Source organism: Chinchilla lanigera, unplaced genomic scaffold (genome assembly GCF_000276665.1).
Source record: "Chinchilla lanigera isolate Chin_1 unplaced genomic scaffold, ChiLan1.0 scaffold00014, whole genome shotgun sequence".
NCBI classification, from domain to species: Eukaryota; Metazoa; Chordata; class Mammalia; order Rodentia; family Chinchillidae; genus Chinchilla; species Chinchilla lanigera.
Window position 1 is genome coordinate 15,367,394 of NW_004955415.1, and position 6,151 is coordinate 15,373,544.

Below are 6,151 nucleotides of genomic sequence, written 5' to 3' on the forward strand. Positions count from 1 at the left end.
CCCCTAAAACACTATTGAAGTGATTTAGTCCTTGCCAGCTCAGTCCTTTTCCGAGTTCTCTTTATAGTGAGTGTATAGAAGCACGTAATGAGCTAACTCTTCACGTACTTCCTCTCCTACAGCGCAGCAGGCCACCGCCCTACCCACCCATACCCCTCGCCTCCGTATACCCCCATTCCATAGCCGGTACCAGGTCCTGCCACTTTAGACTATTTACTTATTTACTAGATTCATGGACTATTTACTTATTTACCAGATTTCTGGACGTAAGCTCTAGAGGGCGATGTCTATATCCCAAGTGCCTGGAACAGTATCTGGAGGAAAGATGCCCAGTGTTTGTTGATTGAATGACTGCCTGGTGGGTGCTGGCAGGATGGGTGGTAAGGGGTGGCGAGGCTGGCAGTGCAAAAGAGGGAAGAAGGGTGTGGTGTTGGAGTAGGGTAGGATTAGGAGATCTATGATGCTATGCTGTTTCCAGGGGGTTCTTTCCAGACTCTTGTTGTCCTGAACAAAGAATTGGACAGGAAATGATCAAAAAGTAGCAAGGTTTTGCATTTATTAAAGGTATAAAAGGTAGGAAAAGGAGTATGCTTTGCAGAGGGCAGAGCAAACTAGTGAAAAACCTCAGCCGCCACCAATTAATGGCTGCTGTCTATTATATCCCCCATGCTGATGTGGGATCTAGGCCATCCTATCAGAAACTTGCTTGATCTTGGGCCAGAAGAACTAAAGATAGCATTTTCTGATGGGTTCAGGGCTTGGGTGCATGTGTCTCTTGATTGACAGGTCAGCAGATCAGCCCACTTGCCCAGCCAGCTGGCCGCACCCTCATCTCCAGCTTTCCTAGAGGTGGTGGCAGTGGCTGGTGTAGGGGCAATGGAGTTGGGGGGGCTGCAGAACAACCGAACAACTGCCCCGATGCCTACTGTGCTGTGCTTGCTCAGGACCCTCTGGGAAGCTGGAATCTGAGGCTGCGTGAGGATTTCTAGAGGGATCTAGAGACCTCAAGCCCTGAGGGAGAGCTTGTCAGTGTGGAACGTGAGCATTTGGTTCCCGGGCTGAGGCGGGATGAGCTGTTCGCGTGCACACACATTCATGCATGCACACATTCACATGCACACACACACGTGCACACCAGTCTGCCCTCATACGAAGGGTGTTGTGCAAGTGAGTGACAGAGAAGCAGGGACGGGTATGGCCAGCTGTCATTTACCTACTCCCTCACTCAGGTTTATACTCACAGATCCTAAAATGATTTCCTGTCACCACACTTCAGGCTCCAAGGAGAACAAAGTCCATCCGCACTAAATGCTCAGCCCACTGGTCAGCCCAAGGAGGAGGTGAGGACAGCCTGCTCCTGGCCTGTGTGGCTCCAGGCAGGGGGTCAGGGACGGGCTGCGTGCCACACACGAAGTCTCTAGAGTGATCCATAAAGCTGGCAGACGGCTTAACAGAAATATTTCTATCCTCCTCCACTCACAGATACAGCCCAGAAGGGCAAGCAGGACGGCCGGACTCCTAGGACTCCACACAGAGCACGGGCAAATGCCCCACCTGTACACCCAAGCCAGGCCACGCCCTCCAGGAAAGCTGCCCCTTGCCCTTGGATTCCTGGGTTGTACACAAAGCCAGGACAGTGCATGCTGGGAGGACAGGTTGGAGAGCTGGGTTCAGGCTTTGAGTGTGAATCCTAGCGTCCCGGTTCCCAGATCCTGGGCAGAAGGAAGAGCCCTAGCTCCGGACAGAGGAAGTCAAGGCTGAAGGCTGCTCTCTTTCTGGGAAGGATATGGCTACAAAAGGGGGCCATCAGGAAGCCCCCAGGGCTGGGCAGGTGGCGTCATCTGGCTGGAGGAACTAGTAGGCTGCCGCTCTGTTAGGTCCATAGCCCTTTGGAGGAAAGATGTGATCTCCTTAAAAAGAGAAGAGAAAAAGAAAGAAAAAAAAAAATGTTACCTCCCAGTACAGCTCTGGGAAGAGAGAAGAAAGGATCTCAGGAACTAGGCAAGCCTCCCAACTTCTGGGAAAGATGTGTCTATGCCCTGAACCCCCTCCATCCCCATTTCTCAGGTCAGCACAAAAGGAACGAGGGCTAGACTTGAAGGAGCCCTGTGTAGAAGCCTGGGGCCTCCTGACCCTGCCACCCCCACCCCATGAACGTGAGGGGCTCCTGGCCCGTCTGCTCCCTTATGTCCCGGCCACTCTCCTGGTTGGCAATCTCTCTACACACAGGGCTCTGCCCCCAAGCCCGCCTCCACACCGCTCCCCCAGTTCCAGGCCCAGACCTCACTGTGTCGGCAGAACCCTCTGAGGCTGGCCTCACCCCCAAACAACCTGCCTCTTCTCCCTCCAGTGACGGGGGCGCCTGCCCCTGCCCCTGCCCCTGCCCCTGCCCCTGCCCCTGCCCCTGCCCTGCTCAGGTAGGCTCATACTTGCTGCTGCAGTAGTTATCACCTCAGCTCACCGGGCTCGAGAAACAAGAGAGGTTCACCGACTTCCGTCACAGAAAAAGAACTTTCAAGATGCATCTAGGAAAGGCATAAAAAGATTTAGTAGGTAGAATTTTTAAAATACTCAGAATAGGGTGCCAGCCCTCAAGAAAGAGGGGTTGAGCTTATGTGGCTTTGGCCTAGTGCTCAAGATGGGTGATTTGAGTGTGTGTTCCCGGGGCTCATCCAGTACCCACCTGGCCAAGGGTGTTAGAGCGCAAATCACTGCCGCTTGTTTGAAGCTGAGGTTCTGCTGCCTGCTGTCTGTAGCAGCGTAATTCATAGGCAAAAAGCACCAGCCCAGAGCTTGATTTATAAACTTGTTGTATCTTTCAGAGCCTTAGAAAAATTTTTGGAGTTCTCTGGAAAGGAAACAAGGCTTGTGGAACTTGAGTTCTAAAGTTGTAACTTGTCTTATAAGTAGAATTCTTAAATTATGATCTTCCTTATCTCCTTCCTACCTGTCTTTATTTCTACTACCTTACTTCATTAGGTAGCTGACAGCATTGCGAATGAACAGCAGCTGTGGAACTGTACGCATTAAAAGGGTTAATTTTATGTTATACCAATTTCACCTGAATAAAAAATAAAAATAATTAAATTTGGGGGGTATGAGGCCTGCCCATGGGTGACAGTGACAGCATGGTCCTTTGACGATAGACATTCAGGCCAGAGAAGGCAGGTCCTTTGCAAAATACACCGTGGGACTCCCCAGGAAATGCCACTCCTGAGGGTCCTTGCTGGACCCTGGTCCCTCCTCCAGGAACTGTACTTCTGTCCTCAAACCCTCCCGAGGGGACTGGGTATCACTTGCTTGAACCGAGCAAGGTTGGCAGCATAGGGAGCCTTCTATCTTATCCGGGGCAGCCTCCCTCTGACTTTCTCAGCGGCTCCAGCCCTGGCAGCCTAGGGCCTTGGAGGCCCAAAACTGAGGGCCTTGTGATCTTTGGGATCTGCCCTGGGACTCCCAGGTGAGCACTCCGGCAGGAGGGAGGCCTGAGGACGCTGCGTTCCTTGGGCACAAAAGCAGAATGCATTCTGATGCCTTCGCCCACAAGGCCAACTTCCCCAGGGCTGCGGCCTGTGTTCATTGTTGTCATGTTGCTCTTTCTGTCCCTTTTGGCCACGCAGGAGACTGTATCTCAGCCCTAAGTCCCTGAGACACAAGTGGGACGGACCCCTTATCGCTCTTCTCTCTCCTTCCCTTCCCGGCCACCTCTGCCGGGAACAGGCCCCCAGTGGGGACAATGGACTCACTTGACTGCTGGGCAGATCGTCCCCGCATCAGTGCACAGTGTCCTGGGCACAGAGGAGTCCCCTCCTTCTACTGCTTCTGTTTATAGAACTGTGATAAGGGCCCCTTCAGTGGACCAGAGCTTGCCTAGAGCGTGCAAGGGCCTGCGCCACAGCCTCAGCATTGCAAAAGCAAACTAAAGCCGGCAACAACAAGACCTGTGGTAGAATCATGCGGGTGTCCAAGGCCCAAGTTGTATAGTAGGAGCTCGAGCCTGCCCTCTTTCAAGAGCTGGTCTCTGAAGCCTGGGCCCTACCTGCTCTTTGGTCCTGAGTAATGACTGCCGTAAGACCTCAGCTCACACTCCTTAAACTTCAGCCAGAAAGACCTGTGACAGCAGGGCTCCCTGGGCTCTGCCACTTCCAACAAGTTCCCGGGCCACTGATGCAGCTGCTCCTCCACCCACACTGTGAGCGACATGGTGCCAGTTACACTGAGCCTCAGTTTCCCCGCTGACAGTGATGAAGCCCTCACTGGTAGACAGGCGCTGATTACTTGAAGGCCCACAGCATAGAGGCAGTACTCGAGGTTAAATGACTTCCTCCAAAGCCAGAAGTGGTGGGTCTGCATCACAGCCAAGTCTCCAACTCTGTCTCTAACCCCGACCAGCAGGAGCAGCCCGGCCCTCCACAGCGCCCAAGAGCTAATCCTGCCTCCTTTGCTCCAACACAAGCTGCGGCCAAGATAACATTATCTCTCCACTCCTGTGCAAAACACATAAAGTTAAAGCCGCTATGTCCACCATTTAAAATGTACAGTGTAGTGGTCTTCAGTATATTTACGTTGTGCAGCCATCGCCCCATCCATCACCAAAACTTTTCCATCTTCCCAAACGGAACCTGTGCCCATTAAACGCTAACTCCCCTCTTCTGCACAGGGCCTGGCCGCCACCACTCTGCTGTCTGTCTCTGTCACTGTGACTTTCTAGGCATCTCATGTCAGTGGAACCATCCGGCATTTGACCTTTTTGTGACAGGCTTATTTCACTGAGCGCAATACTCTCCAGTGGATCCAGGAAATGGGACCTGCCCCCTGCAGCAGTTGTGAGGCCTCAACAGACAAAGCTCCTACAGTAAGGCCTGCCTTGTGATACGTAAGAGTGAGTCTGAGGTCTGTGTCTTAAAAAGTATTTGGCATCACTGTGTAAGTTGAGATAGCATTATAAACACAGACTCTAAAACCAGGAGACTTGAGGTGACAGAGGTGACAGATAGCAAAGCCGGATATAGGCAGCAGAGGTGACAGGTGATGCCAGCTGAACAAGAGATGCCAGATCCCCTGAGTGTCAACCAGGGGGAGGGGCATGGCTTGGGGGAGGCGGGGGTGGCCCAGGTCAGAGAGAAGCCATGTACAAGTGAGCAGGAAGAGGGAGATTCTGGGGGCCCGGGGGTTCCCACGGAGCTGCAGGGCTTGGGAAGCAGGAGGTGGCCATGGGGAGGGCTGTGTTTGGAGCCCAGGAAAGACACAGTGACTGATGGCTTTGCTCTGGGGGAGGCCAGGCGGGACAGCAAGGCCCAAAGGGAGATTTGGGAAGGGGAGAGGGAGGCAAGGGGAGAGAAGAGAGATGGGGAGGGGAGGGTGGGCAAGAACAGTGTCCAGGCCGGTGGTTGTCACTGACCTTCACGTTAGACCCAAGGTCAAGCCCTGCTCTGGCTGAAATCTGTCTGCACCTTAACCCCCCAGTCTGTAAACTGAGGGGAGCAACAGAACCTCCCACACAAGGAGAACTGAGAGCTAGGTAAGACTACTTTCCTCGGGCCCTGACTCCAACACCCGGCAGAGGGCGGAGCCGCACAAGGACAGGCAGAGTCGTTGGGAGTCTGCGGAGAGTCAAGTTAGGAGGCTGCGGGAGAGAGAGCAGGAGAGGTCGCTGGTGGACCGAGCGTACTGCAGAGGCCTTTGGGAGGCTGGGGACCCAGCAAACAACATCTCTCCTCAACTCAGGAAGAGCAGAGGGGTTTTGCAAATAGAGTCCGTGGGAAAGACAGCTGGCGAGGCAGGCGGGGCTCTCCTCCAGGGAGGGCGACGCTGAAAGCCAGGCTAGAGCCTGGGCATCGTGTTTGGACAGCACGCACCCCAGAGGTACCTGAGTGGGCAACATGCCAGTGCCATTTTGCATGCAGTGTCCCTGTGGGGCGCAGGAGGGGTTAGTATGGGTAGGATTTGATTGACAAGGGCCTAAAATTCCCACGCAGAGACTGCCACAGTTACCACACTCTGAGACTCAGCAACCCAGGTTTGACCAGCAAAATAAAAAAGCAAGCTGGGCCTCAGTAAAGCACAGCCCGCAATCCCAGCACTCTGGAAGGCCGAGACGGGAGAATCTCCAGTTTGACTTAGCAACTTAGGGAGACCTTGTCTCAACATAAAA

At 53.6% G+C, this 6,151-nt stretch overlaps 1 long non-coding RNA gene across 1 annotated transcript; it reads right to left on the bottom strand.

Moving 5' to 3' along the window:
• Positions 1 to 1,382: 1,382 nt before the first annotated feature.
• On the bottom strand, positions 1,383 to 2,831 carry LOC106148068. The gene is made up of 3 exons (XR_001233201.1): positions 2,684 to 2,831; positions 2,430 to 2,525; positions 1,383 to 1,910 (listed from the first exon to the last, which is right to left on the bottom strand). It is a non-coding gene; the product is annotated as an uncharacterized LOC106148068 (long non-coding RNA).
• Between the last annotated feature and the right edge of the window lie 3,320 nt (positions 2,832 to 6,151).